Source organism: Bos taurus, chromosome X, assembly GCF_002263795.3.
Source record: "Bos taurus isolate L1 Dominette 01449 registration number 42190680 breed Hereford chromosome X, ARS-UCD2.0, whole genome shotgun sequence".
NCBI lineage: Eukaryota > Metazoa > Chordata > Mammalia > Artiodactyla > Bovidae > Bos > Bos taurus.
Genome location: NC_037357.1, coordinates 95,350,179 through 95,372,700, shown reverse-complemented (window position 1 = coordinate 95,372,700; position 22,522 = coordinate 95,350,179). Strand labels below are relative to the sequence as shown.

Genomic DNA, 22,522 nt, shown 5'->3' with positions numbered 1-22,522 from the left:
AAAAAAAAAAAAAATCTTAATCGCCCTGATAACCTGATGGAGTGATCACTCACCTAGAACCATGCATCCTGGAATGAGAAGTTAAGTGGGCCTTAGGAAGCATCACTATGAACAAAGCTAGTGGAAGTGATGGAATTCCAGTTGAGCTATTTGAAATCCTAAAAGATGATGCTGTGAAAGTACTGTACTCAATATGTCAGCAAATTTGGAAAACTAAACAGTGGTCACAGGACTGGAAAAGGTCAGTTTTCATTCCAATCCCAAATAAAGGCAGTGCCAAAGAATGTTCAAATCACCGCACAATTGCCCTCATCTCACACACTACCAAAGTAATGCTCAAAATTCTCCAAGCCAGGCTTCAACAGTACGTGAACTTAAGTGATCAAAGTGTTGATCACTTCCAAATGTTCAAGCTGAATTTAGAAAATGCAAAGGAACCAGAGATCAAATTATCAACATCTGTTGGATCATAAAAAAAAAAAAAAACAATAGATTCCAGAAAAGCATCTACTTATTCATCAACTATGCCAAAGCCTTTGACTGTGTGGATCACAAAAAACTGTGGACAGTTCTTCAAGAGATGGGAATACCAGACAACCTGATCTGCCTCTTGAGAAACCTATATGCAGGTCAAGAAGCAACAGTTATAACTGGCATGGAACAACGGACTGGTTCCAAATTTGAAAAGGAATATGCCAAGGATATATATTGTTCCCCTGCTTATTTAACTTTTATGCAGAGTACATCATGCAAGATGCTGGGCTGGGAGAAGGGCAAGCTGGAATCAAGATAGACAGGATGAATATCAATAACATCAGATGTGCTGATGACACCACACTTATGGCAGAAAGCAAAGAAGAACTAAAGAGCCTCTTGATGAAAGTGAAAGAGAAGAGTGAAAAGTTGGCTTAAAACTCAACATTCATAAAACTAAGATCATGGCATCACTTCATGGCAATTAGATGGGGAAAAAATGGAAACAGTGACAGACTATGTTCTTGGGCTACAAAATCACTGTATATGGTGAGTACACCAATGAAATTAAAAGATGCTTGATCCTTGCTAAAAAAGCTATTACCAACTTAGACAACATATTAAAAAGCAGAGAAGTTACTTTGCTGACAAAGGTCCATTTAGTCAAAGCTTGGTTTTTCCAGTAGTCATGTATGGATGTGAGAATTGGACTATAAAGAAAACTGAGTACCGAAGAACTGATGGTTTTTAACTGTGGTGTTGGAGAAGTCTCTTAAGAGTTTCTTGGACTTCAAGGAGATCAAACCAGTCAATCCTAAAGGAAATCAGTCCTGAAAATTCATTCGAAGGACTGATGCTGAAGCTGAAACTCCAATACTTGGCCACATGATGCGAAGAACTGACTCATTGGAAAAGACCCTGATGCTGGGAAAGATTGAAGGTAGGAGGAGAAGGGGATGACATAGGATGAGATGGTTGGATTGCATCACTGACTCGGTGGACATATGCTTGAGCAAACTCCGGGATTTGGTGATGGACAGTGATATCTGGCGTGTTGCAGTCCATGAGGTCACAAATAGTCAGACAAGACTGAACTGCACTGAATTGATACAAATTTTGAAGTTTTTCATTCTAGTTCTGTGAATAAAATCATTGATAATATGATAAATCTTACATTGAATCTGTAGATTGCTTTGAGTATTATACCTTTTTACAGTATTGATTCTTCCCATCCAAGAGCATGGTATATCTTTTTGTCTTGTCTTTAATTTCTTTCATTGGTGTCTAACTGTCTTCTGCATGTAGGTCTTCTGTGTCTTTTCAGGTAGATTTAATCCTAGGTATTTTATTCTTTTCCTTGCAATGGTGATTGGAATTAACTTAGTTTCTCTTTCTGATTTTTCATTGTAAGTGTATAGGAAAGCCAGGTATTTCTCTGTATTAATTTTATATCTAGTGACTTTACTCAATTCATTGAGTAGCTGTAGTAATTTCCTGGTAGTATTTTAAAGTTTTCTATATATATATAGATTCATAGCATCTTCAGACCATAAGGGATTTTCTTTTTCTTTTCCATTCTGGATTATTTTATTTTATTTTCTTATCTGATTGCTGTGGCTAGGACTTTCAAAACAATATTAAGTAATATTGGTGATAGTGGATAACCTTGATTTTTATCTGATTTCAGAGGAAATGCTTTCAGTTTTTCACTGTTGAAAATAATGTTTGCTGTGGGCTTGTCATATATGGCCTGTCTTATTATGTGGTAGGTTCCTTCTATACCATTTTCTGAAGATATTTTATCATAAATGGGTGTTAAATGTATTCAAAAGCTTTCTCTGCATTTATTGAGATAATCATATATTTTTTAATCTTTCAACTTGTTAATGTGCTATATCACACTGATTAATTCATGTATATTAAAGAAACATTCATCACTGGGATAAACACCACTTGATCATGAAGTATCCTTTTAATGTGCTGTTGTATTCTGTTTGCTATATTTTGTTCAAGATTCTTGCATCAATGTTCATCAGGGATATTGGTCTGTAATTTTCTTTATTCATGATATCTTTGTCTGGTTTTGGTATGAGAGTGGTGGTGGCCTTGTAGAATAAGTTTGGGAATTTTCCTTCTCCTGCAACTTTTTCAAAGATTTTGAGCAGGATACATTTTAGTTCTTCCTTTATCATTTGATAGAATTTGACTATTCAGCCTTCAGGCACTGGGCTTTTGCTTTTGGAAGACTTTTGATCCCAGTTTTTATTTCAGTGCTTGTGATTGGTTGGTTCATATATTTTTTTTTTTTTATTTCTTCTTAGTTCTGACTTGGAAACTCGTAATTTTTTAAGAATTGTCCATTTCTTCCAGGTTGTCTACTTTATTGGCATATAGTTGCTCATTTTAGTCTCCTAATATCCTTTGTACTTCTGCATTGTCTGTTGTAACCTCTATCATTTGTAATTTGATTGATTTCAGTCTTCTCCCTTTTTTTCTTGATGCATGTTGTGAATGTTTTGTCAATTTTGTTTATCTTCTGGAAGAATCTGTCTTTAGTTTTATTGATCTTTGTTATTGTCTTATTCCTTTATTTTTTATTTTTTTTCTCTTCTGATCATTATAATTTATTTATTTCCTTCTATGAACTTTCAGAGTTTTTTTTTTTTTTTTTCCTACTTTTACTAGTTTCTTTAGGTGTAAGCTTAGGTTGCTTTTTTGTTATTTTTCTCATTTTTTAAAAAAGATAGGCTTGTATACCTATAAAATTTCCTCTTAGAACTACTTTTACTTCTCATAGGTATTGATTTGTATTTTTATTGTCATTTGTTTCTAGGTATATTTTGATTTCTTTTTTCTTCTGTGAAGCCTCTAGGTTATTTAGAATCATGTTGTTTAGCCTCCATGTTTTTGGCAGTCTTTTCCCTATAATTGATAGCTAATCTTATAGCATTGTGGCCAGAAAAAAACGTTTGATATAATTTTAATTTTCTTAAATTTACCAAGGCTCAATTTGTGGCCCAAGATGTGATCTATTCTGGAGAATGTTCCATGTGCAATTGAGTAAAAAAGTGTATTCAACTGTTTTTGGATTGAATGTCCTATAGATATCATTTAGGTCTATCTGGTTCAATATGTGATGTAAGGCTTATATTTCCTTATTAATTTTCTGTCCATATCATCTGTCCATTGATGTGAAGGGAGTCTTAAAGTCTCCAACTAAGATTGTGCTAGAGTTGATTTCTTCCTTTATATTTGTTAGCATTTGCCTTATGTTTTTTGATGCTCCTATATTGGGTACATATATAGTTTTAATTACTGTATCTTCTTCTTGACTTGACCCCTTTATCATTATGTAGTGTCTTTCCTTGTCTCTTGTAATAGTCTTTATTTTAAAGTTATTTTATCTGATATTAATATTGCTGCTCCCACTTTCTGTCGATTTTGTTTCATGGATTATCTTTCTCCAGCCCTCATTTTCAGTGTGTATGTTTCCCTAGGTCTGAAGTGGGTGTGTTGTAGATAGCATATATAGGATCTTGCTTTGGTATCTATTCAACCAGTCTCTGTCTTTCGATTGGAACATTTAATCAATTTACATTTCAGTTCACTTCAGTCACTCAGTCGTGTCCGACTCTTTGTGACCCCATGAATCGCAGCACGTCAGGCCTCCCTGTCCATCACCAACTCCCAGAGTTCACTTAGACTCATGTCCATCGAGTCAGTGATGCCATCCAGCCATCTCATCCTCTGTTGTCCCCTTCTCCTCCTGCCCCCAATCCCTCCAAGCATCAGAGTTTTTTCCAATGAGTCAACTCTTCGCATGAGGTGGCCCAAGTACTGGAGTTTCAGCTTTAGCATCAGTCCTTCCAATGAACACCCAGGAATGATCTCCTTTAGGATGGACTGGTTGGATCTCCTTGCAGTCCAAGGGACTCTCAAGAGTCTTCTCCAACATCACAGTTCAAAACCACCAATTCTTTGGCACTCAGCTTTCTTCAAAGTCCAAATCTCACATCCATACATGACAACTGGAAAAACCATAGCCTTGACTAGATGGACCTTTGTTGGCAAAATAATGTCTCTGCTTTTCAATATGCTATATAGGTTGGTCATAACTTTTCTTCCAAGGAATAAGCGTCTTTTAATTTCATGGCTGCAGTGACCATCTGCAGTGATTTTGGAGTCCAAAAAAATAAAGTCTGACACTGTTTAAATGTAAAATGTAGCAATTTACATTTAAGCTACTTTTTTTTTCTTTGTAAGCTACTTTTTATATGTATGATCCTATTACCATTTACAGTATTGATTTGGGTTTGTTTTTGTAGGCCTTTACTTTCTTTTTTGTTTCTTATCTACAGTAATTCCCTTAGCATTTGTTGTAAAGCTAGTTTGGTGGTGCTGAATTCTCTTAAATTTTGCTTATCTGTAAATTTTTTAATCTCTCTGTTGATTCTGAATGAAATCCTTACAGAATAGTAATCCTTGATTGTATGTTTTTTCCTATCATCACTTTAAGTATATCCTGCCACTCCCTTCTGGCCTGCAGAGTTTCTGTTGAAAGATCAGCTGTTAACCTCAGGGAGATTTCCTTGTATGTTGTTTTACCTGGCTGCTTTTAATATTTTTCTTTGTGTTTCATTTTTGTTAGTTTGATTAATGTGTGTTTGATATGTTTTTCTTGTATGGACTCTCTGGGCTTCCTGAACTTGGTGGCTATTTACTTTCCTGTGTTGGGAAAGTTTTCAACTATAATCTTGTCAAATATTTTCTTAAATTCTAAGACTATCTCTGAGACTATCCTCAATTCTCTTCATTTTTTTATCTTTCTGCTGGTCTTCTGAATTATTTCCACTACTCTATTTTTTCAGCTCAGTCATTCATTCTTCTGCAGTATTTATTCTGCAATTGAATCCTTCTAGAATAATTTTAATTTCCATAATTGTACTGTTCATCACTGTTTATTATTCCTTCTAGGTCCTTGTAAAATGTCTTCAATGATTCTTGCATTTTTCCATTGGATTTTTGACATTTTGGATCATTTTTACTGTAATTATTCTGAATTCCTTTTTAGGTAGTTTCCATATTTCCTCTTTGTTTATTTGGTACTGTGTATTTTTACCTTGTTCCTTCATCTGCACCATATTTGTCTGTCTTTTCATTTTTTCCAACTTAATGTATTTCAGGTTCCCTTTTCCCAGGCTGTACATTTGTAGATCTTCTTGGTTTTGCTCTCTATTCCTGGTGAGTGAGGTTGGTCCACTGACTTGTGTAGGCTTCATGTTGTGAGGGACTTGTCCCTGTGTTCTTGTGAGATGAGATGAGCTTTTTCTTTTTGATGGGCAAGTCCATGTGAGGTGGTTACTTTGGGAGTGTCTTTAGACAGCCTGTATGCTGATGATTGTGCTTGTGTTCATGTCTTGCTTGTCATTTGAATGAGGTGTCCATCACTGGGTGCTGATGATTCAGGTGGAAGCCTTTGTGGGAGTTCTAACTGAATAATAGTCTCTGGGGTTAGGAATTCTCTAATGGTCTGGTGTTCTGGACTCAGCACTCCCATGCTAGAGGCACAGGCCTGACTTCTGGTTGGGGAACCAATATCTTACAGGCCATTTTTGGGTCAGTAATGGTTCCAAATAGGAAACGGAGTACGTCAAGGCTGTATATTGTCACCCTGCTTATTTAACTTATACGCAGAGTACATCATGAGAAACACTGGGCTGAAAGAAGCACAAGCTGGAATCAAGATTGCCAGGAGAAAGATCAATAACCTCAGATATGCAGATGACACAACCCTTATGGCAGAAAGTGAAGAGGAACTCAAAAGCTTCTTGATGAAAGTGAAAGAGGAGAGTGAAAAAGTTGGCTTAAAGCTCAACATGCAGAAAACGAAGATCATGGCATCCAGTCCCATCACTTCATGGGAAGTAGATTGGGAAAGAGTGGAAACAGTGTCATGCTTTATTTTTTTGGGCTACAAAATCACTGTAGATGGTGATTGCAGCCATGAAATTAAAAGACGCTTACTCCTTGGAAGGAAAGTTATGACCAATCTGGATAGGATATTAGAAAGCAGAGATATTACTTTGCCAACAAAGGTCAGTCTAATCAAGGCTATGGTTTTTCCAGTGGTCATATATGAATGCGAGAGATGGACTGTGAAGAAAGCTGAGTGCTGAAGAATTGATGCTTTTGAACTGTGGTGTTGGAGAAGGCTCTTGTGAGTCCCTTGGACTGCAAAGAGATCCAACCAGTCCATCCTAAAGGAGATCATTCCTGGGTGTTCATTGGAAGGACTGATGCTAAAGCTGAAACTCCAATACTTTGGCCACTTCATGTGACGAGTTGACTCATTGGAAAAGACTCTGATGCTGGGAGGGATTGGGGGCAGGAGGAGAAGGGGACGACAGAGGATGAGATGGCTGGATGGCATCACCGACTCGATGGACATGTGTTTGAGTGAACTCCCAGAGTTGGTGATGGACAGGGAGGCCTGGCGTGCTGCAATTCATGAGATCACAAAGAGTCGGACACGACTGAGTGACTGAACGGAACTGAACTGAAAGGGGATTGAAACAAAGAAACAAAACAAAACAATAAAAAAAAACACAAAACAAAACCCATATGACTCTTTAAAATTACATTAAATGAATAAAAATAAACAAAGGAACACACACACACATGCACACACAATGAAACTGAAACACACCAAGGATAACAAAGTACAGAGGAGTTTCCTGAGGAGCAAAGAAACCAAAAATGGTATCGATCAGTTAAAAACAAAACTAAAACAGAAAACAAGAACAAAAAAGAGTGACAACTGAGGAATAAAGCAAGCAAAAATGAATAAAAGCACATGGTGACAAGAAGAAAAACAACATAATAGCAAAATTAAATAGAAGTATAATAAAACATCTATATATCTATATATATATTAAAGAAAAAGTACAAGAACCAAAATAAAATTTAAAAACATAGACACAGAGAAAGACATAGTAGTAGTAGGAGTACATAAAGAAATAAAAGTTTGATTTTTTAAAAAATTCCCAAATATAGATGATAGTAATAAATATAAAACCCATAAAAACAGAGGAAAAAAAGGGGGGAAATAATCCAGAACCAACTGCAGAATGAAACAAAATTTAAGAATTATAATAAATGTTTTTCTTGAGGCTAAACTGTCAGCATCCTTTTCCCCACTATGAGCCATAGCCCACCTCCACCTCCCTAGGAGGCCTTCCAATGCTGGTTTCTGTACCTGCAATGGGCACAGTTTAGACTCTAATCTGGCCCTACTCCTGTGTGTTTTTGCCTCCAATATCCACAGCTTTCAGTATTATAGTTTTGTTTTTTTTTTTTTTTCTTTTGTGGGAACACTCACTGTTCTTTTATAATTCCATAAACACTGAATCTACCTAGGGGATCGTGTGGATTTCTTCTGCAGCTTGTATAGCTGGTGGAAAGGTTTTGATCTTTTCCTTAGTTTCTCCACCCCTGAAGCTCAACTGTGCCTTTATCCTTACCTCTGCATGTGGGTTATTCACAGGAGTTTGCTCCTGAGGGTGCCCTGGAGGATTGGGGTCTACCCTAATGAGGACCAGCTGTGGAGATAGCATGGTTGCTTGGACCACATATAGGATTTGTTGCTAGCCTCTGGCAGCTGGCACTCAAAGGGCCTCCCTGGCTGGTCCTTTTCTATTGCCCAGTGCAGCAGGCACTCAAAGGACAGCCCTGGCTGGAGTCCTTCTCTATTGCTTGGTGCATCAGGGGCTCGAAGTGTCACCTTAACTGGGTTTTTTCTCTATTGGTCAGCTACTGGTGCCAGCATGTGGAGAGTGAAAGGCTACAGTGATGGCTCCACTCCTTGCACATGACTCAGCAGTAGCACGCCTGGCTTTCCTCCAAAGTCATTCCCTTCAGCAGATTTCCTCCAGTCCATCCTCTCAGACCATCTCCCTGCAGTCAACAGCAGTCCTCACCCTGGGATTGCTCTCCAATCCCCATGCTCCAGCTCCCTGCCACTCTTTTGTTCTGGAAGACTTTTCTGTATGGTTTTCAGAACTTCTTCATCTGAAAGTATGTTCCCAATGCATCCACTGGGAGAGTTGTCCCAGTGTCCACCTACTCCATGTCCACCTACACTTCAACTGTCTTGTCCTCCCCAGTATTTTTTTTTTTGTCTTTAATTTTTGTCAGTCTAATTTATATATGTCTCTGCATTGTCCTCTTTCATTTTATATTGTACAGGACTCTCTTCCCTTCCTGAACTTGAGTGAGTCTTTCATCTCTCATGTCAGGGAAGTTAATGAGTATAATTTCTTCAAATATTTCTCAGGTTCTTTTAATATTTTCCTTCTATAAAATGCAAATGTTAATGCATTTGATGTTGTCCCAGACACCCCTGAGACTCTCCTTATTTCTTTTCATTCTTTGTTCTGTTCTGTGGCAGTGATTTCCAACATTCTGTCTTCCAGCTCACTTATTTGTTCTTCTCCCTCAGTTATTCTGCTATTGATTTCTACTGGTATATTTTTCATTCCAGTTACAGTATCATTCAACTCTTTTAACTTGTTCTTTACATGTTCTTGCTTTTTGTTAAAGATCTCATAACTTTTGGGGCAGTCCTTCTATTCTTTTTCTGAGATCTTAGGTCATCTATACTATCATTACTCTGAATTTTTTTTCAGGTCAGTTGCTCTCCTCTTTATTTAGTTTCACTTGTTTCCTTGCGTTTTAACATTGTTCCTTCATCCTGAAACATATTGCTCTGCTATCTTGTTTTGTCTGACTTTCTGTATTTGTGGGTTCCTTTCTGCTGGCTGAAGGAGTGTAGCTCCTCTTGGATTCTCGTGTCTTCCTTCTGGTGGGTTAGATTAGTCCTGTGTCTTGTGGTGGCTTTCTGATGGGAGGAACTGGAGTCTGCTCACTTGTGCATGGAGCTGGGTCTTATCCTTCTGGTGAGCAGAGGTGTGTCAAGAGGTGTGTTTATAGATGGCTGTGAGCTTAGTATGGCTTTAGGCACCCTGTCTGCTAATGAATGGGTCTGTGTCCTTACCCTGCTGATTGTTTGGTCTGAGGCATTCCAGCATTGGATCCTGTAAACTGTTGGGTAGGGCCAAGTCTTAATGCCAAAATGGTGGCCTTTTGTGGCGCTCACACCAATCAGTATTTTCTTGGGCCTCTACCACTAGTGTCTTTGTCCTCTACAAGTTATCACAATCAACCTGCTTCAGGGACCTTCCAAATCTCATAGGTAGTTCCAGCTCAGGCTCCAATGGAGTTACTTCTTTGTGCTGGGTCTGTGTCCATGAAAACTCTGTGCATGCCCTCCATGAATGTAGTTTCTCTCCCAATCCTGTGGAACTTTTGCACTTAAGCCATTCTGGACCTCAAAGCCAAATGCTTTTGGGATTTCTCCTCCTGTTGCCACATTCTCAGGCTGGGCAGGCACATGTGGGGATTGGGAATCTCACTCTTGTGAGAGAATCTCTGTGATATAATTATTTTCCAGTTTGTGGTCACCCACCTGGCAGATATGAGGTTTGATTATGTTGCTAAAGCTTCTCTCTGCCTATCTCTTTTTGGTTTCTTCTTTTCCTTTGACTGTAAAATATCTCTTTTGTAGGTTCCAGTCATTTTTATCAATGGTTGTTCAACAGTTGTGTTTTTGTTGTTTTCCTGAGAGGAAGTGAGCTCAAGTCCTTCTACTCAGCCCTCTTTTATGGAATTGAAGTGCTGCTTTTAGTTTGGACATTTGATGTCTCTTTTCTCAGTGTGTCTGGCCATTATTTCCTTGATATAGGATGTGCAGATGCAGCAGCCCTTGTATGCTTTTAGGACACTGGAGTTAGGACCTAGCATCTGCTTGAAGATCTCCTATGGGTGGTTCATTTCTGCACTCTCTCAAGATAATGGGGGCATAGCCTGGTACCTGCTCATGAATTTCCTAGTGGCAGGCACAATATGTGCCCTCCTGGGATGGTACTAGCATCTTCTAACCGGTTTTCTTGGGGTGGGTGCTGTCTGCACCCTCCTGGAACAGTGGGGGGCTGGCTCCACTGTCAGCTGCAGTTTTTCTAAGTGCAGGCTTTATTCACAAACTTCCAGGACAGTTGGCGCAGGGCTTGGCACCTTCTTATGGCTCTCCTAAAGGCAGGCATTATCCAGGCTTTCCTGAAACAGTGATGGCTGGGCCTGCCACCTGCTCATGGATTTTCTAGGCACATGTGCCATCTGCACCCTCCTGGGACTTCAGCGGCCAGGCTTGGCACCTTTTTGTGGATTTCCTATAGGTAGGTGCTATCTGTGCCTTTCTGGAAAAGTGGAGGCAAGGCCTACTGCTTACTCATGAGTTTCTTAGGGGTGAGTACTATACGTACCTTCCCAAGACAGTTGGAAGAGGGCCTGCTGCCTGTTTATGGGTCTCATAAAAGGAATGATGCCTGTCTCTGGAGCCTGTAATGACAGCAGTGTCACACTCCCACTCCTGGTGCTCCTGTAGGCAGTGTATTGTTGCCTGGGAATGCTTACAGGGAAAGGAGCTTTTATGGTGGTTCCACACCTCTACTTGTCCTCTCCCTAATAATAGTGCCTTGCCTCTCCAGCAGGCTCAGTACTCAGGTTTTCTTCTGAGTACACAATCAGTTGCCACAGCACAGTCTCTTCAGGCTGTTTCCATGCAGCCAACCCTGGACTTCTCCCTGAGTCTGACCTCTGAAGCCTGGGCTTCAGTGTCCAGTCCCCTCTTGCACCAACAGAGGACAGTGTCCAGTCCCCTCTTGCACCAACCTCTGCTCTCAGTCTGAAGAGCACAGGGAGTTGATGCTGAATTCCTTTGCAGGGTACTTTCCATTTTGCCTTCCACTAAATGTTGCCATTCTATCCTCCCAGGCTCTGAAGCTCCTCCTCCAATCTATCTGATCTTCCCATCACTGAAGAGACTTCCCTGGGTGTGGGAACCTTTCCTCTTTCATAGCTTCCTCCTATGGGCACAGTTGTTGTTGTGGTGGTTCAGTTGCTAAATTGTGTTTGACTCTTTGTGACCTCATTACCTGCAGCATGCCACACTTCACTGTCCATCACTATTTCCCTGAGTTTGTTCAGACTCATGTCCATTGAGTCAGTGATGGTGATGCCTTCCAACCATCTCATCCTCTGTTTTCCCTTTCTCCTCCTGCCTTCAATTTTTCCCAGCATCAGGGTCTTTTCCAATGAATCAGCTCTTCGCATCAGGTGGCCAAAGTATTGAAGTTTCAACTTCAGCATCAGTCCTTCTAATGAATATTAATCAGTGGTTTCCTTTAGGACTGATGTGTTTGATCTCCTTGCTGTCCAAGGGACTCTTAAGAGTCTTTTCCAGCACCACAGTTTGAAAGTGTCAGTTCCTCAGCACTCGGCCTTCTTTAAGGTCTAACTCTCTCATTCATACATGACTACTGTAAAAACCATAGCTGTGACTAAATGGATCTTGGTTGGCAAAGTGATGTCTCTGCTTTTTAATACAGTGTCTAAGTTTGTCATAGTTTTTCTTCCAAGGAGCAAGCGTCTTTTAATTTCATGGCTGCAGTCGTTATCCACATTGATTTTTGAGCCCAAGAAAATGAAATCTGACACTGTTTCTACATTTTCCCATCTATTTGCCATGAAGTGATAGGACTGGATGCCATGATCTTAGTTTTCTTGAATGTTGAGTTTTAAAGAAACTTTTTTACTCTCCTCTTTCACCTTCATCAAGAGGCTCTTTAGTTCCTCTTCACTTTCTGCCTTTAAAATGGTATCATCTGCATATCTGAGGTTGTTGATATTTCTCCTGGCAATCTTGATTCCAGCTTGTGATTCATCCAGGATGTCGTTTTGCATGATATACTCTGCATATAAGTTAAATAAGTAGTTCAGTTCAATTCAGTCACTCAGTCATGTCCGACTCTTCACAACCCCATGTTATGAAGCACGCCAGGCCTCCCTGTCCATCACCAACTCCCAGAGCTTGCTCAAACTCAAGTCCACTGAGTCAGTGATGCCATCCAACCATCTCATCCTCTGTCATCCTCTTTTCCTCCTGCACTCAATCCCAGCATCAGGGTCTTTTCAAATGAGTGAGTTCTTCGCATGAAGTGGCCAAAGTATTGGAGTTTCAACTTCAGCATCAGTCCTTTCAATGAATATTCAGGACTGATGTCCTTTAAGATGGACTGGTTGGATCTCCTTGCAGTCCAAGGAACTCTCAAGAGTCTTCTCCAACACCACAGTTCAAAACCATCAATTCTTTGGTGCTCAGCTTTCCTTACAGTCCAACTCTCACATCCATACATGAACATTGGTAAAACCATAGCTTTGACTAGATGGATCTCTGTTGGTAAAGTAATGTCTCTGCTTTCTAATATGCTGTCTGGGTTGGTCATAACTTTTCTTCCAAGTAGCAAGTGTCTTTTAATTTCATGGCTGCAGTCACCATCTGCAGTGAGTTTGGAGCCCAGAAAATAAAGTCTGTCACTGTTTCCACTCTTTCCCCATCTATTTGCATTGAAGTGATGGGACTATATGCCATGATCTTAGTTTTCTGAATGTTGAGTTTTAAGCCAACTTTTTCACTCTCCTCTTTCATGTTCATCAATAAGCAAGGTGACAGTATACAGCCTTGGTCCTTTCCTTTCCCAATTTGGAACTAGTTAATTGCTCCATGTCCTCTTCTAACTGTTGTTTCTTGTCCTGCATGCAGATTACTCTGGAGATGTGTAAGGTGACCTGGTATTCCCATCGCTTTAAGAATATTCCACAGTTTGTTGTCATCCACACGGTCAAAGACTTTAGCATAGTCAATGTAGCAGAAGTAGATTTTTTTTTTAAATTCCCTTGTTTTTTCTATGATCCAGCATATGTTGGCAATTTAATCTCTGGTTCCTCTGCCTTTTCTAAATTCAGCTTGTACATCTGCAATTTCTCAGTTCATGCACTGTTGAAGCCTAGTTTGAAGGATTTTGAGCATAATCTTGCTGGTATGTTAAATGAGTGCAATTTTGTGATAATTTGAACATGTTTTGACATTGCCTTTCTTTGAGATTGGAATGAAAACTGACCTTTTCCAGTCCTGTGGCCGCTGCTGATTTTTCCAAATTTGCTGGCATAATGAGTGCAGCACTTTAACAACATCATCTTTTAAGATTTGAAATAGTTCAGCTGAAATTCTAATACCTCCTCTAGCTTTGTTTGTGGTAATGCTTCCTAAGGCCCACTTGACTTCACATTCCAGGATGTCTGGCTCTAGGTGAATAACCATGTTGTAGTGGTTAACTGGGTCATTAAGAGCTTTGTGGTACAGTTCTTTTGGGTATTCTTGCCACCTTTTCTCTCTTTTGCTTCTGTTAAGTCCTTGCCATTTTTGTGCTTTATTGTACCCATTTTTGTCTGAAATGTTCCCTTGCTATGCCCAATTTTCTTAAAGAGATGTCTAGTCTTTCCCATTCTGTTGTTTTCTTATATTTCTTTGCATTGCTCAGTTAAGAAGTCTTTCTTATATCTCCTTGTTATTCTCTGGAACTCTGCATTCAGTTGGGTATATGTTTCCCTATCCTTTGCCTTTTGTTCCTCTTCTTTTCTCAGTTAGTTGTAAGACCTCCTCAGCCGACACTTTGCCATGTTACATTTTTTTTTTCTTGGGGATGATTTTGGTCATCACCTACTGTACAATGTTACAAACCTCTGTCCGTAGTTCCACAGGTACCCAGTCTACCAGATCTAATCCCTTGAATCTATTTGTCACCTCCACTGTATAATCAAGACCTGAATCTTGTAAAAACAAGACATAGAACTGACTGTGGCTCAGATCATGAGCTCCTTATGGCAAAATTCAGGCTCAAATTGAGGAAAGTAGGGCAAACCACTAGGCAATTCATGTATGATCTAAATCAAATCCGTTATGGGCACAGGCGCCCTCTCAATTCTTTCTTTTTCTTTTTGTCCTACCCAGTTACATGGTACTTTCTTCTCTTTTCAGAAGTTTGAGGTCTTCTGTTGGCATTCAGTAGCTGTTCTATGTGAATCATTTTACTTGTAGATGTATTGTTAATATTCTTGTGGAAAAATGTGAGCTCAATGTCCTACTCCTCCACCATCTTTATCCTCCTCTCTGAGATACTTTTTTTTTTTTTTTGTCTGTTATGTTTTGAACGGAGAGAGTTACAAAATGCAAAGAATGTTTTACATACTCATTAGCATAGCAATAAATATTAGACTAGGGAACATGATATATTAAACTCCCTAAACTGCAGAATTACCTGCAACCTGAGATAATGGAAAGGCTCCTTTTAAAGTTGTTACCTTCCACCTTTACTTTTAATATTCTAAATAGTATTTTGGGAACTAAAAATTTAATAAGCTTGCTTCAGCTGTGATTCAGGGGTTCTAATAAAGCTGCATGGCAATGACACTGAGACTGTGAATTTTCCCCAAAAGGGCTTTTTAGATGACCACATCACAAACTTTGAAAATGTTTCCAATAACACATAGGCAACTTGATTGGCTTAATATTTTAAAAGCCTAGAAACAGCTAAGATGTCTCATCTTAGAGAGTTTTAAAACATGATATAAATACCTTTTATTTCATACAGAGAAACTTTTTAATAGTTTACTGTGTTAAAATACTGTCTAAAAAGAATACAAATTAAAACTACAGTGTGAATTTCCCTAGTGGTCCAGTGGTTAGGAATCTGCCTGCCAGTGCAGGGGACATGGGTTTGAACACTGGTCTGGGAAGATCTCACATACTGCAGGGCAACTAAACCCACGCACCACAACTACTGAGTCCACGTGCTGCAACTACTGAACTCCAGAGTTCTAGAGTCCATGCTGCGCATCAAGAAAGCCACTGCAGTAAGAAATTTCTGCACTGCAACTAGAGAGTATCTCCTCACTGCTCACCACAACTAGAGAAAGCCTGGCACGGCCAAAAATAAATATAAATAGTAAATAAAAAAATTTAAAACTACACTGAAATGCCATTTTCCACATAATCAGATTAGCAAAACAATATTTTGGCAATATGCATTTAGAAAATCAGAACTGTTGTAAATTACTTGTGAGAATGCAAATTGATAGAGCATTACTGTGATACCCACCAAAAGTATATATGCATTTACCCTTTGACCCAGAAATCTCATTTCTAGGAATCAATCTCAAAGATACACTGGCAATAATTCATTAGGCTACTCATTCATCATTAGGGAACAGGTTGAAAAAAAATTTTTTTAAGTATAATGCATCTATAAAAAGGAAGTGATAAAGCTGTATACTGATCTAGGATATGCTAATGGACTTCCCTGGTGGCTCAAATGGTAAAGAATCTGCCTGGAATGCAGGAGACCCTGGGTTGGGAAGATCCCCTGGAGATGGGCATGATAACCCACTGCAGTATTCTTACCTAGCGAATCCCATGGACAGAGGAGCCTGGAGGGCTATGGTCCATAGGGTCACACAGAGTTGGACACGACTGGAGTGACTTTGCACACACGCACACAGAAGGATGAAACCTCTGAATTAATAAAGATGGTTACCTACAAGGAGAGAGAGGGAACAGAGTGGAGGGGACAGGAACAGAAATAAGACAAATGTACAATCTGACTTTAGATGTATATATAATTTTTATATAATTAAAAGAAATAAAAAATAAAAAAAAAGCACAGATATAACTCTAAGGATACTAAGGAAGCATCAGTAATTTTCATAAAGTTTCATTAAATTCCCCAAGGCACAAGTGTTCAAAATGGCCTATTCATTAAAATGTCACTGCATTTTACTTTTAGAGTTATAGGTATGCTATGCTTGCAGTGAGGAGACACTTAATTTATATCTAATTAAAAGAAACATGTGTCAAGTGCAACTTCCATTTACACAGGATGCACCAGTAACACTTAGGACAGTAAATAGTTCAAATACTACATTTCCCAACATGCCTTGCCTTTTGCTATTTGATTAGTTGACACTGGGCCTCTTCTGCCTGTAGTTCTTCAGAGTATTTTGAAAGAGACTAAGAATACCTTGAATATAGTCTTCAACCAATATGGAGCCCTTTGGAAAGAGCTGTTTAGATACTTTAATAATAGCATTTAGAAATAATTAAATTTGCCAATTTGGTATTTTTTTCTTACCAAAACATGTATTAACAATCCTGACAATTTTTGACATTAATTACAAGACATTTAACTTACAGTATTATAACCTGCCATATCTGAGTTTCTTTCAAAAGAAAAAAAAATAATACTGTAAGTTAAATGTCTTGTAATTAATGTCAAAAATTGTCAAGATTGTTAATACATGTTTTGGTAAGAAAAAAACACCAAATAGGCAAATTTAATTATTTCTGTGAAAGTGAAGTCATTCAGTTGTGTCAGACTCTTTGTGATCCCATGGATTATAGACTGCCAGGCTCCTCTGTCCATGGGATTTTCCAGGCAAGAATACTGGAGTGGGTTGCCATTTCCTTCTCCAGGGGATCTTCCTGATCCAAGGATCGAAACTGGGTCTCCTGCATTGCAGGCAGACTTTACCATTTGAGCTATCAGGGGATACCCTTGTGTGAAATATACTGTATATTAATTAAACAGAAGAATTCACCATTAATGGAAGAAAACTCATGGCAAGGGAAGCATCCAAAGATGGGCAATCAAAATTTTAGATAAGTTTTCTAGATTTAGAATGCATCAATATACAATTATAGAACTATTTAATTTTAAAAACCACAGTGTTTTAATGTATTTCTAATAACAACCCCAAATAAGGAGCTGTGGAGTCTTATGAAACAACTTAGCCATGAAGATGCTGTGTTTATAGTATAGGGGTGAATTAATACTAGTGTAAGAAGAAACTTAATCATTTCAGCATCAAAAAATAGACTTTTACATAGTAACTCATAATTTGATGACTTATTTCTCTTCACCAGTTTGAAATTAGGTCAGAAAAGAACTACATCAGATCCATAAACACAATGATTTGGCAAGCCACAGTCACTCAACTCCTGAATTTGTGATAATCTGCAGAAAATTTGCTTGACTCTAGTACTCCATTCCTTCACATCTGAGAATGATACAACCATTTTTCTTTATCAACTTTAAGCTGTATATAGGCAAAGAGATCACAAACTTCTGGGGGCTGTAATGATCTGGGGGAAAGTTGTGTTCCTCCGATAAGTACCAATTAAGTAATCCTTCTTTGGCCTTTTTAAAAAATAGCTACTTGTTTTCTCTTGAGGATAACTGGCTTAAATTTCCTGTCACTTTGCTGATAGCTCAGATGGTAAAGAATCTGCCTGGAATGTGGGAGACCCGGGTTTGACCCCTTGATTGGGAAGATACCCTGGAGAAGGAAATGGCAACCCACTCCAGTATTCTTGCCTAGAGAATTCCATGGACAGAGGAGCCTGGCACAATTGAGCAACTTTCACTTTCCTGGAAAGACCCAGTCAGTTGTGATAAAGGGACACCAGAAAGTGGCCAAGAGGCCCGTAAGCTTTTGTTTGACAGCTCTGTCCTCAGTAAGAGGCACTTCCTTGGGACATCCTTCTTTGCATGAGGGGGTAATGTGCCACTCTAACAAGCAATTGTTACTTATAACTTGGAAGGAATCAGCAATTCTAAAAGAGTACACTGTCTTGAATGTCGTAGCTTTCTCAGTTGCCTATTTTCTGGATGGACAGAGCCACATATTCAGGGAGTATTTCTCAGGTTCAGGTTTTTGTTCCAAAGACATACCATTTTATCCTTTCCTTCTTTCTTCAGAAGTCTTTACACAGAGATTCCTTCTCACAGTTTTCATCATCCATGCACTCTGCAAAGCTTACATAGGGTTCATTGGCTTTGTTGACCTCCTCTACTTTGTATGGATCTTGACAGTTCTGGACAAGCCAATCTTAAGTAATGACACTGGGAGTGAGCATGGGTTTTGTGGCCTCCAAGTGGCAATCTAGGCACTTCAGATTGCCCAGATTTCCAGTCTCCCCACCTTTATGCTGGTTACTCTGACAACTGGCACAGGAATCAGGCTTGACAAGCCAATCATTCACACTGTAGGACTACTGGAAACACCTTGAACAAGAACTTCTCACTGGTTTCATAGCTGTCATTCCCAGGCTTCTCAAGATTATGTGATTCCTGGGGAGTTACCAGACTGGTAACTCAATCAGAAATGTCCATTTCATCTTGACTAAGAAGCCTTAAACATCCAACATTTTCATTTTCAATGAAGAATTGATAATAGAATAGCCATTACATTTTGGTAACTTTGTTTTTCAGAAATTTCTTGTTTCTGACTCTTGTGGAGCCAGTTTTCCAAGCATCTTAGGTTGGCGCAGACATTACTGAAGAAATTTCAGGCTCTGGAAGAATTCTGACTCTTTGACAAGGTCTACTTTTGAGTGAGCTCATCCTGGAGACTAGTTATGGGTATTTAGGGAGCCTGGTGACCATTGGCAGGTTTGATCCCAATGGAGCCATTTCCTGTGAGGGACAGCTATGGTGCTGGATGCTGACTTCTGCTCTGGCAATGTGGTACAGCCTCTTTTCTCCAGAGAGAATCCAATGTTTGATGAACTAGCATGAACCATCATGTTCTCAATTTGGAATGGTCCTTAGAGACCCAAATGTGATGATGACCTGTACAGAGTGGTTATGTTTCAAAGAGTAGGACAGTTGAATCTTTAGGGTTGAGAGAAAAACTTCCTAGTCTCTCCAGGCACATGGAGACTTGATGGGATAGATGTTTGGGGTGCACGCCAGTTGATTAATGAAGCAATTGAACTGGCCCAGTAACCAGTAGAGCTGTTAGGCCTGCTCCTGAAGCTTCTCCATTTTAAGCTGATGGATGAGATCAACCTGTTCATAGAGCCACACCTCACAGCAGTGAAGACATTGCAGGTGATGACTTGTACAGCTGTGAATCTGGGATTTGATCACTTGCAAGTTATTTTTAAATTAATTTTTATTGGCATATAGTTGCTTTACAATGTTGTATTACTTTCTGTTGTACTTCAAAGTGAATCAATTCTATGTTTACATATATCCCATCTTTTTCTGGATTTCCTTCCCATTTAGGTCACCAAAGAGCATTGAGCAGAGTTCCCTGTGCTATACAGTATGTTCTTATGAGCTATCAATTTTATACATAGTATGAATAGTATCCATATGTCAATATAGACAATATGTCAAATTCTTCCTACCCCCCTCTTTCCCCTTGATATCCATATATCTGCTCTCTACATCTGCGTCTCTATTTCTATTTTGTAAATAAGATCATCTATAACACTTTTCTAGATAACACATATATGCATTAATATATGATGTTTGTTTTTCTCTTTTGAAATAACTTCATTCTGTATGACAGTCTGTAGGTCCATCCATGTCTCTGCAATTTTATTCCTTCTTATGGCTAAATAATATTCCATATGTATGTGTGTGTATATATATATGTGTATATATATATACATATATATATATATATATCAGATCAGTCACTCAGTCGTGTCCAACTCTTTGCGACCCCATGAATCACAGCACGCCAGGCCTCCCTGTCCATCACCAACTCCCGGAGTTCACTCAGACTCATGCCCATCGAGTCAGTGATGCCATCCAACCATCTCATCCTCTGTCATCCCCTTCTCCTCCTGCCCCCAATCCCTCCCAGCATCAGTCTTTTCCAATGAGTAAACTCTTCGCATGAGGTGGCCAAAGTACTGGAGTTTCAGCGTCAGCATCATTCTTTCCAAAGAAATCCCAGGGCTGATATCCGTCAGAATGGACTGGTTGGATCTCCTTGAAGTCCAAGGGAGTCTCAAGAGTCTTCTCCAACACCATAGTTCAAAAACATCAATTCTTCGGCGCTCAGCCTTCTTCACAGTCCAACTCTCACATCCATACATGACCACAGGAAAAACCATAGCCTTGATTAGACGAACCTTTGTTGGCAAAGTAATGTCTCTGCTTTTCAATATGCTATCTAGGTTGATCATAACTTTCCTTCCAAGGAGTAAGCGTCTTTTAATTTCATGGCTGCAATCACCATCTGTAGTGATTTTGGAGCCCAGAAAAATAAAGTCTGATACTGTTTCCACTGTTTCCCTATCTATTTCCCATGAAGTGGTGGGACCAGATGCCATGATCTTCGTTTTCTGAATGTTGAGCTTTAAGCCAACTTTTTCACTCTCCACTTTCACTTTCATCAAGAGGCTTTTGAGTTCCTCTTCACTTTCTGCCATAAGGGTGGTGTCATCTGCATATCTGAGGTTATTGATATTTCTCCCAGCTATCTTGATTCCAGTTTGTGTTTTTTCCAGTCCAGCGTTTCTCATAATGTACTCTGCATATAAGTTAAATAAACAGGGTGACAATATACAGCCTTGATGAACTCCTTTTCCTATTTGGAACCAGTCTATTGTTCCATGTCCAGTTCTAACTGTTGCTTCCTGACCTGCATACAAATTTCTCAAGAGGCTCTACGTCTGCGTCTCTATTTCTATTTTGTAAATAAGATCATCTATAACACTTTTCTAGATAACACATATATGCATTAATATATGATGTTTGTTTTTCTCTTTTGAAATAACTTCATTCTGTATGACAGTCTGTAGGTCCATCCATGTCTCTGCAATTTTATTCCTTCTTATGGCTAAATAATATTCCATATGTATGTGTGTGTATATATATATGTATATATATATATGTATATATATATATTGAAGTATAATTTTCTCTAGGTATCTGTCTGGGGTGTGATTCCTGGGTCATATGGTAGTTGTAATTTTAGATTCTAAGAAACCTATATACTATTCTCCATAGTGGCTGTACCAATTTATATTACTACCAACAGTGAAAGAGCATTCCTTTTTCTCCACACCCTCACCAGTATATGTTATTTGTAGATGTTTTTTATGGTAGTCATTGTGATTTGTGTGAGGTTATATCTCATTGTAGTTTTGATTTATATTTCTTTATCATTAGTGATGTTGATTACTTTTTCATGTGTTTGTTGGCCACATGTATGTCTTCTTTGGAGAAAGGCCTATTAAATCTTCTGCCCATTTTTTGATTGGGTTGTTTGTTTTTTTGACATTGATCTGCATGAGCTGTTTGTATATATTAGAGATTAATTCTTTGTACTTGCCATTTTTGCAAGTATTTTATCCTATTCTGAGGATTGTCTTTACATCTTGTTTAAGGTTTTGTTTGCTATACAAAAGCTTCTAAGGTTAATTAGGTCTCATTTGCTTATTTTTGTTTTCATTTTCATTACTCTAGGAGGTGGATTGAAAAATATATTCGTACAACTTACATCAAAGTATGTTCTGTCTATGTTTTCCTCTAAGAGCTTTATAATGCCTGGCTTACATTTATGTATTCAATCCATTTTGAGGTTATTTTGTGTATAGTGTTAGGGAGGGTTCTAATTTCTTTCCTTAACTTATTGTGCTCCAGTTTTCACTTATTAAAGAGAATATCTTTTCTCCATCGTATGCATTTGCCTCCTTTGTTATAGATTAGGTGACCATAGGTGCATGGGTTTATCCCTGGGCTTTATATTTTGTTCCATTTATCTATATTTCTGTTTTTGTGTCAGTACCATACTGTCTTAATTACAAAAGCTTTGTAGTATAGTCTGAAGTCAGGTAGATCGACTCCTCCAGGTCCTTTTTTATTCCTCAAGATTGCTTTGGTTATTCAGGGACTTTGCTGTTTCCATATGAAGTATAAATTTTCTTTTTGTTCTAATTTTGTGAAAAATGCCATTGGTAACTTGATAAGGGCTGCCCATTACTTTGGGCAGTACAATCATTCACACAATATTAATACTTTTAATCCAAGAACATTGTATATCTCTCCATCTGTTTCTGTCACCTTTGGTTTCTTTCATCAGTGCCTTACAGTTTTCTGAGTACAGTTCTTTTGCTTCCTTGCTGCTGCTGCTAAGTCGCTTCAGTTGTGTCCGACTCTGTGCGACCCCATAGACGACAGCCCACCAGGCTCCCCCGCCCCTGGGATTCTCCAGGCAAGAACACTGGAGTGGGTTGCCA

The 22,522-nt window shown here is 38.8% G+C and overlaps 1 protein-coding gene and 1 pseudogene across 3 annotated transcripts in view; one reads left to right on the top strand and one right to left on the bottom strand.

The window, feature by feature from the left end:
• Positions 1-22,522, top strand: part of ZC3H12B (zinc finger CCCH-type containing 12B) — a 604,651-nt gene that overhangs the window by 207,716 nt on the left and 374,413 nt on the right. The window lies entirely within an intron of this gene.
• On the bottom strand, positions 17,744-19,421 carry LOC100138985 (nuclear receptor coactivator 4-like; annotated as a pseudogene).